General features: G+C 39.5%; 1 long non-coding RNA gene across 1 annotated transcript in view; it reads left to right on the top strand.

The window, feature by feature from the left end:
- The window catches only part of LOC113602209 (uncharacterized), a 64,962-nt gene that overhangs the window by 24,126 nt on the left and 24,796 nt on the right, over positions 1-16,040 (top strand). Inside the window, exon 5 of the long non-coding RNA XR_003423584.2 lies at positions 8,865-9,073. This is a non-coding gene — a long non-coding RNA (uncharacterized LOC113602209). The remainder of the gene's footprint in view (positions 1-8,864; positions 9,074-16,040) is intronic.

Here is a 16,040-nt window from a genome sequence, read left to right on the forward strand (position 1 = left end):
CTACTTTTGGACTTTGCCATCTATATCAACCGTCAGGAACAATGTACTTCAATCTGTTTCTTTTCTGTCTAGTCTCCTTCAGTTATTTTATTTTTAAAATTGTTTTAATGTTTATTTATTTTTGAGAGAGAGAGAGGCAGAGTATGAGTAGGGGAGGGGCAGAGAGAGAGAGGGAGAGAGAGAATCCCAAGCAGGTTTCACACTGTCAGCGCAGAGCCCGACACAGGGCTCGATCTTTCGAACCGTGAGATTACAACCTGAGCTGAAATCAAGAGTCAGAGGCTTAATCTACTGAGCCACCCAGAAGCTCTGTCTCCTTAAGTTATTTTAAAATATGGTTCTGGGAATATTGTTTTAAATTCAACTACATCATTATTAAGAGTTCTTTTTCAAAGCATTTAATATTTGTTGAATGGAAGAATGGATGGATGTGCAGATGGATGAATGTAGGCAATGTGAGTGAGTCTCAATTCTAAGTTTCAGTCAGACTTATGGGGAGTCCTCAAGCCAGTTTCCTGGTTCTGATTTGACTAGTAGTTTTGATTTAAATTACATTAAATTAAATTAAATTAAATTTTTTAATTTTTTATTTTTTTAGAGAGAGTGCAAGCACGGGAGGGGGCAGAGAGAGAGGGAGAAAGAGTATTTTAAACAGGCTCCACGCTCCGGTGGAGCCCCATGAGGAGGTCAATGCGTCCACCCTGGGATCATTACCTGAGCCAAAACCCAGAGCGACGCTCAACAGACAGCAACCCAGGCACCCCATTGACTTGTAATAGAAAGACCACCAGAACACCACTGTGCTGCCATCTAGTGGTAGCATAACCTATATGTAAGAAAGGTAATTGCAGAAAAACAAGCTTGTATGCAAAACGAAGTATCACAATTCTTTTCCTGGTTCCAGCTGCTTATGGCTCCTGATTTGGCTATCTTTGATAGTCATAGCACTTCACCTTGATGCTTAACACATGTACAAGGAATGCTCTCAGGATTATATAAATCGATGTCATCAGCTCAGGCACCATATGGTGGAATAAGTCCTCCTTGATACAATAAATGCCAAAGGTCTCTATGTATTTTGACACAGTCAACAGGCTCATGGTTTTAAAAAATATGATAACAGCTGTTTTTAAGAGAAAGCATGATAATAATTTTATTGCTTCCATACTTCAATTTCAATTTGATGACCCTCTTTAAAAGATATACTTTTTTTTCCTATACAAACACTAACATCTTAATTGGAAAAAAAACAAACAAACACACATTTATCCCAGAATATAACTACATAAGAATAAAATAAAATAGTTTCAAAGTTTAGGACACCATGAGTGTAAAATAAGGACTCCATTCTTGGGCATCCTGCAGCCTAGCTAAGTTGACACATAAAATCAACCATCACATGTGCCTTGGTGTGGACCTATTTTTATCCATTGTACTGTGCTCTCAATGGACTCTTTTAATCTGTAGACTCATGTGCTCCAGTTCTGAGAAATTTTATTGATTTTTTATTTTGAACATTCTTATACATTTTCTTCTATTTCTGGATTCCTATTATTAGGATTTCACAATTTCTAGCTGGTCTCCCAATGTTTCTGTCTACTTTTACCATTTTTCATCTGCCTTTACCTTGCTTACTGGAAACTTTTCTTAATTTTTTCATTCAACCATTTAAAAAAAATTTTTTAATGTTTATTTTTTGGAAGAGAGACAGGGGTGAGTGGGGGAGGGACTGAGCGAGAGGGAGACACAGAATCCAGGCTCTGAGTCAGCACAGAGCCTGACATGGGCTTGCGCTCACGAACCTGAAGATCATGACCTGAGCCAAAGTCTGGCGCTTAACCAACTGAGCCACCCAGGTGCCAATTTTTTCAGCCCCTTTATGGAGTTTTTATTCTTGCCATCATGTTTTTAGTTTCAAGAGATTTTCTTTTTCTTTTGAGGGACCTCTGCATCCTTTCAAAATAGTATCCTATTCTTGATTAATTGGCAATACCTTTTCTTATCTCTCTCAAAATATTAATGGCAGCATTTCTTTTAAAAAGTGTTCTTTTCTCTCATGTGGTTTGTTTCCTCCAAGTTGCTTTTTTTCTGTTTATTTCTTTGGTTTCTGTCTTTCATACTGGAAACTTCCTTCGGATGTCTGGTTGTTTTCATTTCCTCAAGAGTAGGGAACTAAAAAAAGCTGCTTATAGGCTCCAAGAGGGGAGGGGAAAAGGGACATTCACAAAGGGGTAGTTGGGGACCACTACTGTCAGTATATTTAGATATGGTTTATTGGGCTGGCCAAATTCCTTAAAGGAAACTTTTCTGATCTCCTTTCATAAAAACAAGGCTGCCAGTTGCTGATTGGGAGAAGAGGCCAAGGTGTTTCAGGATCTGTGTTCAGTACTATATGCCCCACTTGCAATTATGCCTGATGTCAACTGTGCTAATCTCTCCCGAGAATAAACCCTTATGGTCTCACAAGGTCACCCTGACGGCCCAGCTTCAGAGTAGGCAGAAGACCTGGAGTCCAATTTCTTAGTAGACTCTCAACCAACTGTCCTTTTTATTCCACTTCTATGTCCTCTTCTTATTCCACTTCCCTACCTCCAGAGGTGCCAGAGGCTGCCACTACCTGAACCCATGGAGATCCTGCAGTGTAAATTGAGATGAATGTCAGCTTTCCTGGCTTACGATTCTATTTTGCAGGGTTTGCTAAGCCATCTGTTTTGTAGCTTCAAAATCTTGCTTCTGTTGCCTCCTTTCTCTTTCCTCTTCATCTGGGGGAGAGGGGCAAGCCTTTATGCAAATCCCTTCACTGTTGTTTTAGTAGGGTTGTGAGAGGAGCAAGAAAAGGTAGATGCCTGTCTTTACCTGGAAGGCCTTTGGTGGGATCTTTGAAAATAATTTCTGGTTATGAAGCTTCTATTCACTTAAACATTCTTTAAATGTTTTTAAAGTAGAAAAGTTAAGATTTTTTTGTGGTCAAACATAATTAATTTGTGTATATTATTTCTTCCCTTGTTTCCAAACTTAAGAACCCTTTGTCCTATGTTAAGATTAGGTATTTACTTGGATCTGTCCTAAGTAAAATTGTCAAGTAACCATGGGTTTTTTTTGCACCAGCTTCCAAACTTCTATTGGTGATGATGCCCTATCCCTCCTTCTGGAGTGTCCCCGATGCCTCTGAGAATCCCCATCATGCCCTCTGTTCACTAACATTCTCAGCCAAGACCCTTTCTTTTCTTCCATGGTGACTCCCTATGCTTAAGGCCTTCTCCAGTCCCATCCACCGCATTAAAATATAACCTGTCCAGGGTCTTATTTCATTATGCTCTGTTCTTTCTTAGCTAACTAAAGGTACAAGAACTGATTTAGAGGAATTTTACCTTCATTATTGATTTAATCCTTATGACAACCTAGTGTGGTAGATATTACTAGTCCCATTTCATAGATTAATAAATTGAGGCCTAGAGAGGTTAAATCTCTCTTATCCAGGGTTACTAGGCTAGTAAGTCAGAGAAGGTCTATAGTACAACAGCTTGTAACTACTGTATACATTCTCCCTATACTAGAAAATATTTACTGTGTTAACTCACATAATAAGACATTTAACAAATTTTAATGGCTATTTTTTAAGGCAGTACTTTACCCTAAATAGTGAGTCTGATAGTGAAAATTTAGAATACAACTGAAGTTTTAGGCAGCAGGGCCTTTTATTACCATTTAGGTTACCTCTCTCCTCCCATCCATTCCCACAGAATGCAGCGTTGATTTGGCCTTTTTTTTTAAATTTTTTTTTTAACGTTTTTATTTATTTTTGAGACAGAGAGAGACAGAGCACGAACGGGGGAGGGGCAGAGAGAGAGGGAGACACAGAATCGGAAACAGGCTCCAGGCTCTGAGCCATCAGCCCAGAGCCTGACGCGGGGCTCGAACTCACGGACCGCAAGATCATGACCTGGCTGAAGTCGGACGCTTAACCGACTGCGCCACCCAGGCACCCCTGATTTGGCATTTTTAACACTGCAGCTAACGATCATAAAAATAAAGCCATTTAGGACCATGAAAAGCTCTGCAGGAGTTACGTTATAAACTATAGCACTCAGTTGAGAAAGACTAGCTTTTAAGCAGTGTATTTAGATATTTTGGCATGTTATTAGACACATACTTGAGCCCATTCTCCATTTCACCTCTGTATTTTCAATTCAAAGAAGGATTTTTATTCTTTGTGGAAACAAATGATATCAAAATCACAAGGCATCTTCTCTGATTATTTCCGTCTAAGGTTGTATAAACACCGTATTTATGATTTCATACACATTTTTTATCCTTACTGGGCTATGTTGGTTTCTAAGAACGAATAACAGAGTATTCTAGATCTTTTCTGGGGATTCAGTATTAGCCTTCCTGTAACCCAGAACACTCAGCTCTCCACCTGACATCAAGTTGATCAAATCCCCCAGTTTCATACAGAAACACACACATTAAAGGACTACTGTGTGCATTGTATGTGACATCAGAATAATAAGACAATGACTCTTCAGAGAACTCATGGTCTAGAGAAGAGAGACGTATAATATGCCATAAAAATGTAAGAAAAAATATTTTAATTTTTTTAATTGTTTATTTTTTGAGAGAGAGAAAGAGAGACAGAGAGAGGGAATAGTGGGGAGGGGCAAAGAGAGAGGGGGACAGAGGATCCCAACCAGGCTCTGTGCTGACAGCACAGAGCCGGATGTGGGGCTGAAACTCATGAACCTGTGAGAACAGAAGTCTGACCCTTAACCGACTGAGCCACCCAGGTCCCCCCACTTAAAAAAAAATTTTTTTTTTTTGAGAGAGAGAGAGAGAGAGAGAGAGAGAGAGAGAGAGAGAGAATGAGTGGGGGAGGAATTTTATTATTTATTTATTTATTTATTTATTTATAAGTAGGCTCCATGCCCAACATGGGGCTTGAACCTACGGCCCTCAGATGAAGAGTTGCATGCAACACTATTGAGCCAGCCAGGATCCCCAAGGAAAAAAAATTTTTTAATCCATTCCTGGGGTGCCTGGGTGGCTCAGTTGGTTAAGCATCCAACTTTGGCTCAGGTCATGATCTCACAGCTTGTAGGTTTGAGCCCTGTGTGGGGCTCTGTGCTGACAGTTCAGAGCCTGGATCCTGCTTGGGATTCTGTGTCTCCTCTCTCTGTCCCTCCCCCACTAGCACTCTGTCTCTGTCTGTCTCTCAAAACTAAACATTAAAAAAAATTTAAAAAATCAATTTCTGATTTTTATCTTTTACACTTCTAGACAAAGAAAGGAGGCTTCAGACTCTTTGCTTCCTTACCTCCCACCCCCATCAAAAAACCCCTGAATCTTCTCCTACTCTGTCTTCTCTCAGTAAATGGCATCCAGGCAGATTTTCAGGCCCCAAACTTCTATTACTCTTAATGTCCACGTCTATACTCTTCTTGCTGCTCTAAATCCAACCTATCAGTAGGTTCCGCCAGCTCTAACTCTGACATGCACTGAGCAGCTGACTGGTGTCCGTTCTGATGGCTGCTGCACTAATTTAAGCACTGCCGTTTCTCACTTGGACTCCTACAAATACTTCCCGAATGGACTCTGCTTTCCTTTCTCCCATTTTTGCTCCATGACAATTTATCTTCACAGAGCAGACAGAAGCTCTTTTAAAAGTGACATCAGGGGCACCTGGGTGGCTCAGTTGGTTAAGTGTCAGACTCTTGATCTCAGTGCAGGTCTGGATCTCACAGTGCTGAGTTCAAGCTCCAGCACTAGGCATGAAGACTGCTAACAAAAAAAAAAAAAAAAAAGCACATCAGCTTCTGTTTCAGTCATGGTGGAAACAGGGCCTGGATTCACCTTCTCCCATAACAAGAAACTGGACAAAATGTATTTAATACTTGCTTTCAGGCATTAGACAACTAGCAGCCCAGTCCTGTCAGCTCTGAGAGAGAGGAAACAATCAGGTGAACCCTGTGATTGTCCCAGGTTACCTGTAGTAGTTTCTAGGCTTCGTGCAGACAAATCCCAGAGGTCTTACTGAACTGAACAGAGATGGCAGTTTGGGAAGGCCAAAGCAGTGAGAACTTGTGCAGCACCAGTTCTTGAAAAGACTTTACTTTCCATATCAAATGACCTTCGTCGCTATGTTGTCAGTCAGCTTTCAGTTTCAGTTCCCTTTATTTATCAATCATTACATCATTACCAAAGCATCTTAATTACTCCAGCTTTAAACAGTCCTACGATGAGGGGGCTTATGGCTTCCAGTTTTGTTCTTTCTTCAAGACAGTTACTCTAGGTCTTTTCTACTTCCAGAAAATGTTTAGAATCAGCTTGTCTATTTCTAGAAAAAAAAAGCCTGTTAGGATTTTTATTGGAATTGTGTTGAACTTAAAGATCACTTTGGGGGGTGCCTGGGTGGCTTAGTCAGTTGAGTGTCTGACTTTGGCTCAGGTCATGAGTTTGGTTCATGGGTTCAAGCCCCACCGTGGGCTTTGCACTGACAGCAGGAGCCTGCTTCAGATTCTGTGTCTCCCTCGCTCTCTGCCCTCTCCCACTTGTGCACGTGCAAGCTCTCTCTCTCAAAAATAAATAAACATTAAAAAAAATAAAGATCATTTTGGAAATACTATTAATCTAATTATACTGTATCTTCTATTCCATGATCATGATATAACTTTCCATTTATTTAGATTTTCTTTAATATTTCTTATCAATATTTTGTATTTGTCACTGTAGAAGTCTTACACAATTTTTGTAAATTTAATTTTAAGTATTTTATTTTTTTTAATGTTTATTTATTTTTGAGAGAGAGAGAGAGAGAGAGAGAGAGAGAGAGAGAGAGCACAAGCAGGGGAGGGTCAGAGAGAGAAGGAGACACAGAACTCGAAGCAGGCTCCAGGCTCTGAGCTATCAGCACAGAGCCTGATGCAGGGCTCAAACTCACTAACTGCGAGTTCATGACCTGAGCCAAAGTCAGACATTCAACCAACTAAGACACCCAGGTGCCCCAGTAGTTTTTTTTTTTTTTTAATGTTTATTTTTGAGAGAAAGTATGTGCACATGGGGAAGAGAGCAGGGGGAGGGGCAGAGAGAGAGGGAAACAGAGGATCCAAAGCAGGCTCTGCACTGACAGCAGAGAGCCCCATGTGGGGCTTGAACTCACAAACCTGGAGATCAGGACCTGAGCTGAAGTTGAACCCTCAATCGACTGAGCCACCCAGGCGCCCCTTTAGCAGTTTATTTTTGATGCTATTGTAAATGGTGTTTTAAAATTTCATCTTCTGATTATTTGCTGGTAAACAGACTATGACTGATTTTTGTATATATTTAAAAAAATTTTTTAACATTTATTCATTTTTGAGAGACAGAGAGAAAGAAACAGAGCATGAGTAGGGGAGGGGTAGAGAGAGAGGGAGACACAAAATCTGAAGCAGGCTCCAGGCTCTGAGCTGTCAGCACAGAGCCCGACATGGGGCTCGAACTCACAAACTGTGAAATCATGACCTGAGCCAAAGCCAGACGCTTAACTGACTGAGCCATCCAGGCACCCCGATTTTTGTATATTAAACTTCTATTTTATGACCTTTAAAATTCACATATTAAACCTACTAGTTCTTTGTACATTCATTTTGATGTTTCTGTATAAACCATCATATCATTTGTAAATAAACACAGTTTTATGTTTTCCTTTCTATTCTAATTCCATTGTGGCCAGGGAACATACTCTGTAAAATTTTAATATTTTTGAAAGTTCATGAGACTTGTTTTATGGTTTATCATTTGGCCATGTCCAAGAATTTTCCAGATGTACTTTAAAAATGTTTTTCCATTGTCTTCTGGAATCTATTGTTTCTCATGAAATATCATTTCCATGATGAAATACCATCATATATCATTGCTCCTCTGTACGAAATGTTTTTCTCTGGATACTTCCAATATCTCTTTATTTTAGTTTTTGGTTGTTGGTCTGCGATATACTTAGTTGTGCTTTTCTTGTATCTATCTTGCCTGGAATGTGTTGAGCTTCTTTGGTAGGTAAGTAAATTATTTCCACAAATTTGTGGAAATTTCAACTATTTTTTTCTCTCGCTCTTTTTTTGGTTCCATTCTCTTTCTCTTCTCATTCTGAGACTCAATTTGCACATCTGTTAGATCACTTAAAATGTCCCATTATTTGTTCATTATTTTTAATGTTCATTTGTTGTGTTCATTATTTATAATCTTGTATCCCTTCCATTTTCAGAATGTATAATTTCTTTTTTTATTTTTTATTTTTAAAAATTCATTTTATTTATTTTGAGAGAGAGAGTGTGTGTGTGTGTGCGTGCACAAGCTGGGGAGGAGCAGAGAGAAGGAGAGAGAGAATCCAAGAAGGCTCTGAGCTGTTAGTGGTCTCTTGAACTATGAGATCATGACCTGAGCTGAGATCAAGAGTCAGACACTCAACTGACTAAGCCACCCAGGTATGCCCACAATATATGATTCCTAATAATCTTTCTTCATATTTGCTGACTATACTGATATTGAGAATTGCCTTCCAGGCCACCAGCTACCAGAAACATAATTGAGTGAGGGCCCAAGTTGTTATATTGTGAGATCCATGACTGTTTGTGCTTAGGCCACAAGTTCTCATGGGCTGCTCCTGGTCAAACACTAAGGAATCCTCTGATGGCTCATGTTGGCCTGAGGACTCCTTGTTGGCATTCCTGAACTTTCCTTAGACTACATGACACCTAATGTTCCTTCCTCCTCTCCTTCACTCCAGGTCAGACTTGAACTGTGATATGATGGCTATCACAGCCTCCCCCAGTCCCTTTTCCATTTTCTGTAAGAAGCATTTCCCTGAACGCATTCTTAATGTCTGCTTTTAGGGAGTACCTGGAATAACACAGGTAAAATCAGGAGTGTTCTGAGAAAGCAGGATGGAAAGATGAAGATTTGAGACTGTCTTGCCTACTACCTGGCAGGCCAACAGGATGGAACGAGGAAAGTCTCTGGCAGAAGGCTGCAGCTCAACTGCTGAAGGTTTTACTGGTGGTGAACTAGGAAAGTATATCTGTGGAAAGCAATGTTGCTAAAGGTAAGATAATACAGACATACATCCAGACTGTGTTCTGAAAACTATTGATGCGTTTGCATCAAGGGTATACTTGCCATAAATGAGTGTGGCAGGGAACAAAGGCAAACTTGCTCCTGGGAAACACAGACCCTTCTGGTGGCAGACTTTGGCTCAAGGATTCTCCATTGCCCACTCCAAACCTTCCATAGACTGCACAGACTGTCCATCCAGCAAACCTTCCTTTCCTCTCTCCTTCACTTGGAATCAGACTTACATCCCAGTCTGATGGCTCTCTGGCTTTTTCCAGCAACCTCCCTATATTCTCTCCCAAGTGCTTCCTGTAACACAACACTTGCATGTTTAATCCCTTCTTGGTGTCTACTTCTGAAAAGGGCCAGGTTAACACATTGGCCCTTTCTTCTGCTATCTCCAATAACTGTTAAGCCCAATCAATGAGTGTTTTCATTTCATAAATTATACTTTCCAGTTATTGAATATATGTTTGGCTCTTTTTCATAGTTTCCATTTGTCTGTTGACATTCCCCATCTATTAGTCATTACTCCAGTACTTTTCATCAATTTCCTAACAGATGAAAAAAGACGAATTTCTTATCTAGACAAACTTAAAAAAAATTTTTTTAATGAAGTTGAATGTTTTATTATTAAACTATTTATCTTCCTGCAAGGCTGTTGCTTCACCATATAAAAATAGCACCAGCAAGCACAATATATTACAAAATTAAGATAGTATTGTTCTTGATCTGACCTGAGACATCAGGTTACATAGTAATGAAGTCTTTCATTCATGCCAGTTTAGGTAAAGTTCCTATTTCTTGCTGAAGGAGCCCTGATTCATATAGTTAATAAATATAACATGTATTCATTTGTTACTACAATAGTATTTGTATAGCTAGGCCACAAAAGGTCTAGAATATTGATCCTTTCAGTGAATTACATTTTGATCTTGAAGAAATTGTATCTCTTCTTTCTAATATATTTTAGACAAATCCAACTCCAAATTACTTTTTTCCACTAAGCGTTAATGGTGCCTTTTCTTTTTTTTTTTTTTAATTTTTTTAACGTTTATTTATTTTTGAGACAGAGAGAGACAGAGCATGAACGGGGGACGGGCAGAGAGAGAGGGAAACACAGAATCAGAAGCAGGCTCCAGGCTCTGAGCCATCAGCTCAGGGCCCGACGCGGGGCTCGAACTCACGGACCGCGAGATCGTGACCTGAGCTGAAGTCAGACGCTTAACCGACTGAGCCACCCAGGCGCCCCAATGGTGCCTTTTCTATTCATGCTCCTGTTTTATGTTATATACCCTTCCTGAGTAATCTTTTTCACTGCCATTATTTCAGCAACTCCCTCTATGCTGATAAAACTAATGTCACATGTTTTGCTTAGTCCTCACCTTAGAACATTAAGAACCAGATACTCAATTGCCTTTTGGCATGAACATATCATTATTTCCCATGTACCTCAATGTTAACTTGTCAAAATGAACTTAATCACCTTTCTCACTAACCATGCTTTCTTATAACTTAACAATATTAATTAATGAACATAGAATCTACATGATCACTAAAAGGTGATATCCTTGACTTTTGCCCTTTACCTTTACGTAAAACCAAGCCATCAAGTCCAGTTATTGATTTAGTCTCCAAATTGTTTATTAAATCTATCTTCTCTTTACTACTACCATCATCTACTTTAGTAACATCCAATTTTAGTCTCAACCTCTCCCCCAAGACACTCCCCACTTATGCCACAGCTCTATTCGAATTGCAAGGCTATCTCTAAGGTGGCTTCCTATTACATAGAAATTACAAACTCTTCTTTTTTTTAAGTTTTTTTTTAAATATGAAATTTATTGTCAAATTGGTTTCCATACAACACCCAGTGATCATCCCAACAGGTGACCTCCTCAATGCCCATCTTCCACCCTCCTCTCCCTCCCAACCTCCATCAGCCTTCAGTTTATTCTCAGTTTTTAAGAGTCTCTTATGGTTTGGCTCTCTCCCACTCTAACTTTTTTTTTTCCTTCCCCTCCCCCATGGGTTTCTGTTAAGTTTCTCAGGATCCACATAAGAATGAAACCATATGGTATCTGTCTTTCTCTGTATGGCTTATTTCACTTAGCATAACACTCTCCAATTCCATCCACGTTGCTACAAATGGCCACATTCCATTCTTTCTCATTGCCAAGTAGTATTCCATTGTGTATATAAACCACATCTTCTTTATCCATTCATCAGTTGATGGACATTTAGGCTCTTTCCATAATTTGGCTATTGTTGAAAGTGCTGCTATAAACCAAGTGCCCCTATGCATCAGCACTCCTGTATCCCTTGGGTAAATTCCTAGCAGTGCTATTGCTGGGTCACAGGGTAGATCTATTTTTAATTTTTTGAGGAACCTTTACACTGTTTTCCAGAGTAGCTGCACCAGTTTGCATTCCCACCAACAGTGCAAGAGGGTTCCCGTTTCTCCACATCCTCTCCAGCATCTGTAGTCTCCTGATTTGTTCATTTTATCCACCCTGACCAGTGTGAGGACAAACTCTTCTTGATCTCAGCTTTGCATCCCTCTCCTATTTCCCTTCCAGATACTTAGTGTCCCCTGATTTACACTGGAGCCATTGAACTTGTTCCACAATATTATTCTGTAACTTGATTTTCTACCTTGACTCATGCTGCTGTCTCTTTTGAACTCTTCCCATGCTTGTCACCTGTAACTTTTCCCCTTTCCTTACATATTAGTTCAGGCAAGAACTACTTCAGGATACTACTCCTGAATTTCTGAAACCACATTAGAGACTCTAGACTCTCATAAATGATGCACCTATTTTTGATTATTATTATAATTATCACAGTGATCCTTTTCATTTGTCTCCCTCTCATTCATTTTTATGCTGCATTCACTATCTTGTAGGCAGGGTAAAACGATGAAAGTATAGGTATACCTTAGAGATATTGCTGGTTTGGTTCTAGACTACCACAATAAAGCAAAAAAAAAAATCACAGTACAGTGATTCATATGAATTTTTTTGGTTTCCCAATACATATAAAAGTTATATTTAGCTTATACTACAGTCTATTAAGTGTGCAATAGCATCATGTCTAAAAAATGTATATAGCTGAATCAAACAATACTCTGTTGTTAAAAAGTGCTAGCCATCATCTGAGCTTTCAGGGAGCCATAATCTTTCTGCTGTGGAGGGTTTTGCCTCCATGTTGATGGCTACTGTGATTAGCATCTGTTGAAGTCTGGAGTGGCTGTGGCAAAACCCTAACACGACAATGAAGTTTGCCACATTGGGTGATTCTTCATAACTGATTTCTCTGTAGCATGCTGCTGTTTGATAGCATATTGCTCACAGTAGAACTTCTTTAAAAATTGTGGTCAATCTTCTCAGACTCTTCCACTGCTTTATTAACTATGTTTATGGAATATTCTAAATGCTTTGTTGTCATTTCAACAATCTTCATAGCATCTTCACCAGGAGTAGATTCCTTCCCCCAAAACCAATTTCTTTGCTCATCCATAAGAAGCAACTTCTCATCCACTGAAATTTTATCATGAAATTGCAGCAATTCAGTCACATTTTCAGGCTCCACTCCTAATTCTAGTTACCTTGCTATTTCCACCACATCTGCAGTGACTTCCTCCATTGAAATCTTGAACCCCTCTAACTCATCCATGAAGGTTGGAATCAACTTCTTCCAAACTCCTAGTAATGTTGATATTTTGGCCTTTTCCCATGAATCATGAATGTTCTTAATGGAATCTAGAATGGTGAATCCATTCCAGAAGGTTTTCCACTAACTTTGCCCAGATTCATCAGAGGAATCACTGTCTATGGCAGCTATGGTCTTCTGAAATGTGTTTTTGTAAATAATAAGACTTGAAAGTCAAAATTACTGCTTGATCCCCAGGCTACAGAATGGATGTTGTGTTAGCAGGCATGAAAACCACATTCATCTCATTGTACATCTCCATAAAAGCTCTTGGGTGACCAGGTGCATTGTCAGTGAGCAGCAATATTTTGAAAGGAATCTTTTCTTCTCAGCGACTGTCTCAACAGTGGCCTTAAAATATACAGTAAACCATGTTGTAAACAGACATGCTGTCATCCGGGCTTTATTGTTCCATTTATAGAACACAGGCAGAATAGATTTTGCATAATTCTTAAGGGCCCTGGATTTTCAGAAGCGCAAAGGAGCATTGGCTTTAACTTAAAGTCACCAGCTGCAGTAGCCCCTAACAGGAGAGTCAGCTTGTCCTCTGAAACTTTGAAGTCAGGTATTACTTCTCCTCTCTAGATGTGAAAGCCCTAGTCAGTGTCTTCCAATAGAAGGCCGTTTTTCCACATTGAAAACCCGTTGTTTAGTGTAATCACCTTCAGTAAGGATCTAGCTAGCTTTCTGCAGCTTCTGCATCAGCACCTGCTGCTTCCCCCTGCACTTGGATGTTATGGAGGTGGCTTCTTTCCTTAAACCTCAGGAACCAACCTCTGCTAGCTTCACACTTTTCTTCTGCAGTTTCCTCACCTCTCTCAGCCTTCCCAGAATTGAAGAGAGTTAGGGCCTTGCTCTGGATTAGGCTTTGGCTTAAGGGAATGTTGCAGCTGGTTTGATCTTCTATCCAGACCGCTCAAACTTTCTCCATATCAGCAATAGAAGTGTTTCACTTTCTTATCACTGGTGTGTTCACTGGATTAGCGCTTTCAATTTCCTTCAAGAACTTTTCCTTTCCATTGATAACATGGCTTACTGTTTGGTGAAAGAGCCCTCGCTTTTGGTCTAGCTTTGCTTTCAACATGCCTTCCTCACTAAGCTTAATCATTTCTAGCTCTTGATTTAAAGTATGAGACATGTGGCTCTTCATTTCTCTTGAACATTTAGAGACCATTGTAGATTATTAGTTGGCTCTTGTGTCTCAGGGAATATTGTTGTGTCTTAGGGAATAGGAAGTCCTGAGGAGAGGGATAGACATGGGAAATTACAGGTAGGTTAAGCACTCGGAGCATACACAATGTTTGTCAATTAAGTTCTATGTCTTATATGGGTGTGGTTCGTGATGCCCTAAAACAATTACAATGGTAACATCAAAGATAATTGATCACAGATAACCATAATAAATATAATAATAATGAAAACGTTTGAAATATTATGAGATTATCAAAATGTGGCACAGAGACAGAGTGAGCAACTACTGTTAGAAAAATGGCGCTGATAGATTTGTGTGACAGTGTGCCTATATAGTCAGTTGCATATACTTCCATTGAACACTAGATGTCACTCTGATCTTTCATTTGAAAAAATAACACCATGCTGTTTCTACCTCTAAAATGAAATTTTTAAAAAAAGGGTTTTTTTTTTAATTTATTTCGAGACAGAGAGCAAGCAGGGTAGGGACAGAGAGAGAGGGGAAAGAGAGAATCTCAAGCAAGCTCTGCACTGTCAATGCAGAGCCCTATGAGGGGCTCAAACTCACAAACTGTAAAATCATGACCTGAGCCAAAATCAAGAGTTGGACACTTAACTGACTGAGTCACCCAGGTACCCCTAAAGTCAATTTTTAAAAATTATCTTTTGCCTGGTTAAATCTTCGGGTTAAAAAATGCTGTCAACCTGAAATTTTCTTTTAACCAAATTTTTAGACTTATGCAGATTCAAAATGTTAAAGTGTCAAAACAAAAGCTAATTAATTTTTACAAAATCTGCTGAACAATTTCTTATGAGTTAGCTTAGCATGGCCTGCCCAGCAAGTATTTGCTGACTATCAAAAGAAATGTATTAATTTTGAAAAGCACGTAATTAATTTTATCTTTGAAAGCATGGAACCTGGAAAAGGGTTGAAAAAATGTTTAAGGCTTTTTTTTCTAAACTTCACAAAAGGTAAACTCTCACCTTTTACAATAAGAATAGTAAATATTTTATGATTTATTGTGATTATCTGCAGAAACTTCAAATATTCAATAATTTAAAAGAGGTCTGAAATATACCAAAATGATACTGTCTCAGGGAAAACATTTAGAACATGCTTTAAAAAGCAAAGTGTTAATAGTGGCTCAATTTTCTAAAAAGTCTTTAAAAATATTTCTTATACAGAGGAAGACTCACATTATATTAACTTCTATTTTCTTACCAGCTTTGTAAAGGACTCTAGTCCCATCTAATTATGCTAACCTAAAATTTGGTGGTCATTCTTGATTTTTTTTTCCTTTTCTCCCATCTTCTATATGCAAATCTTTGACGAAGTCTTTTGATTCTGACTCCAAAATATATCTCTAATCTATTACTTCTCTGTCTCCTCTGCCACCACCCTGGTTTCACGCCACTGGCTGTCACCAATAGGCAGCTTTTTTTCTTCTCTCTGCCCAAGCTGCTAGGCCACTAGGAGCCCTCAACTCTGTAGGGGAAAAAGACCAACTCCATTTTATTGATTTTTAAAAAATGTTTTATTTATTTTTTGAAAGAGAGAGCGAGCACGTGGGCAGGCGCAAGTGGGGGAGGAGCAGAAAGAGATCGAGGGACAGAGGATCCTGAAGCGGGCCCTACACTGATAGCAGTAAGACCGATGCAGGGCTCACTCACCAGCCGTGAGATCACGACCTGAGGACCTGAGCGGAAGTCCAAAGCTCAACTGACTGAGACGCCCCAGGGGCCTCCGCAACTCCATTTTAAATGTATTCTACATAGAGCCCTTAAGGAGCAACCTCAGGTAGAACATCTGCAAAGTTGAACTGATCTAAAGAAGTTCACATATGGGGTGGCTGGGTGGCTCAGTGGGTTAAGTATCTGGCTCTTGATTCTGGCTGCGGTCATGATGTCACAATTGTGACATCGAGTCCCACGTTGGGCTCCACACTGGGCGTGGAGCCTGCTTAAGGTTCTGTCTCTCCCTCTCCTTCTGCCTCTCTCCCTCAAGCACGCATGCAGGCACACTTTCTCAAAAACAAAAAACAACAAAAACAAAAACA

Source organism: Acinonyx jubatus, chromosome D3 (assembly GCF_027475565.1).
Source record: "Acinonyx jubatus isolate Ajub_Pintada_27869175 chromosome D3, VMU_Ajub_asm_v1.0, whole genome shotgun sequence".
NCBI lineage: Eukaryota > Metazoa > Chordata > Mammalia > Carnivora > Felidae > Acinonyx > Acinonyx jubatus.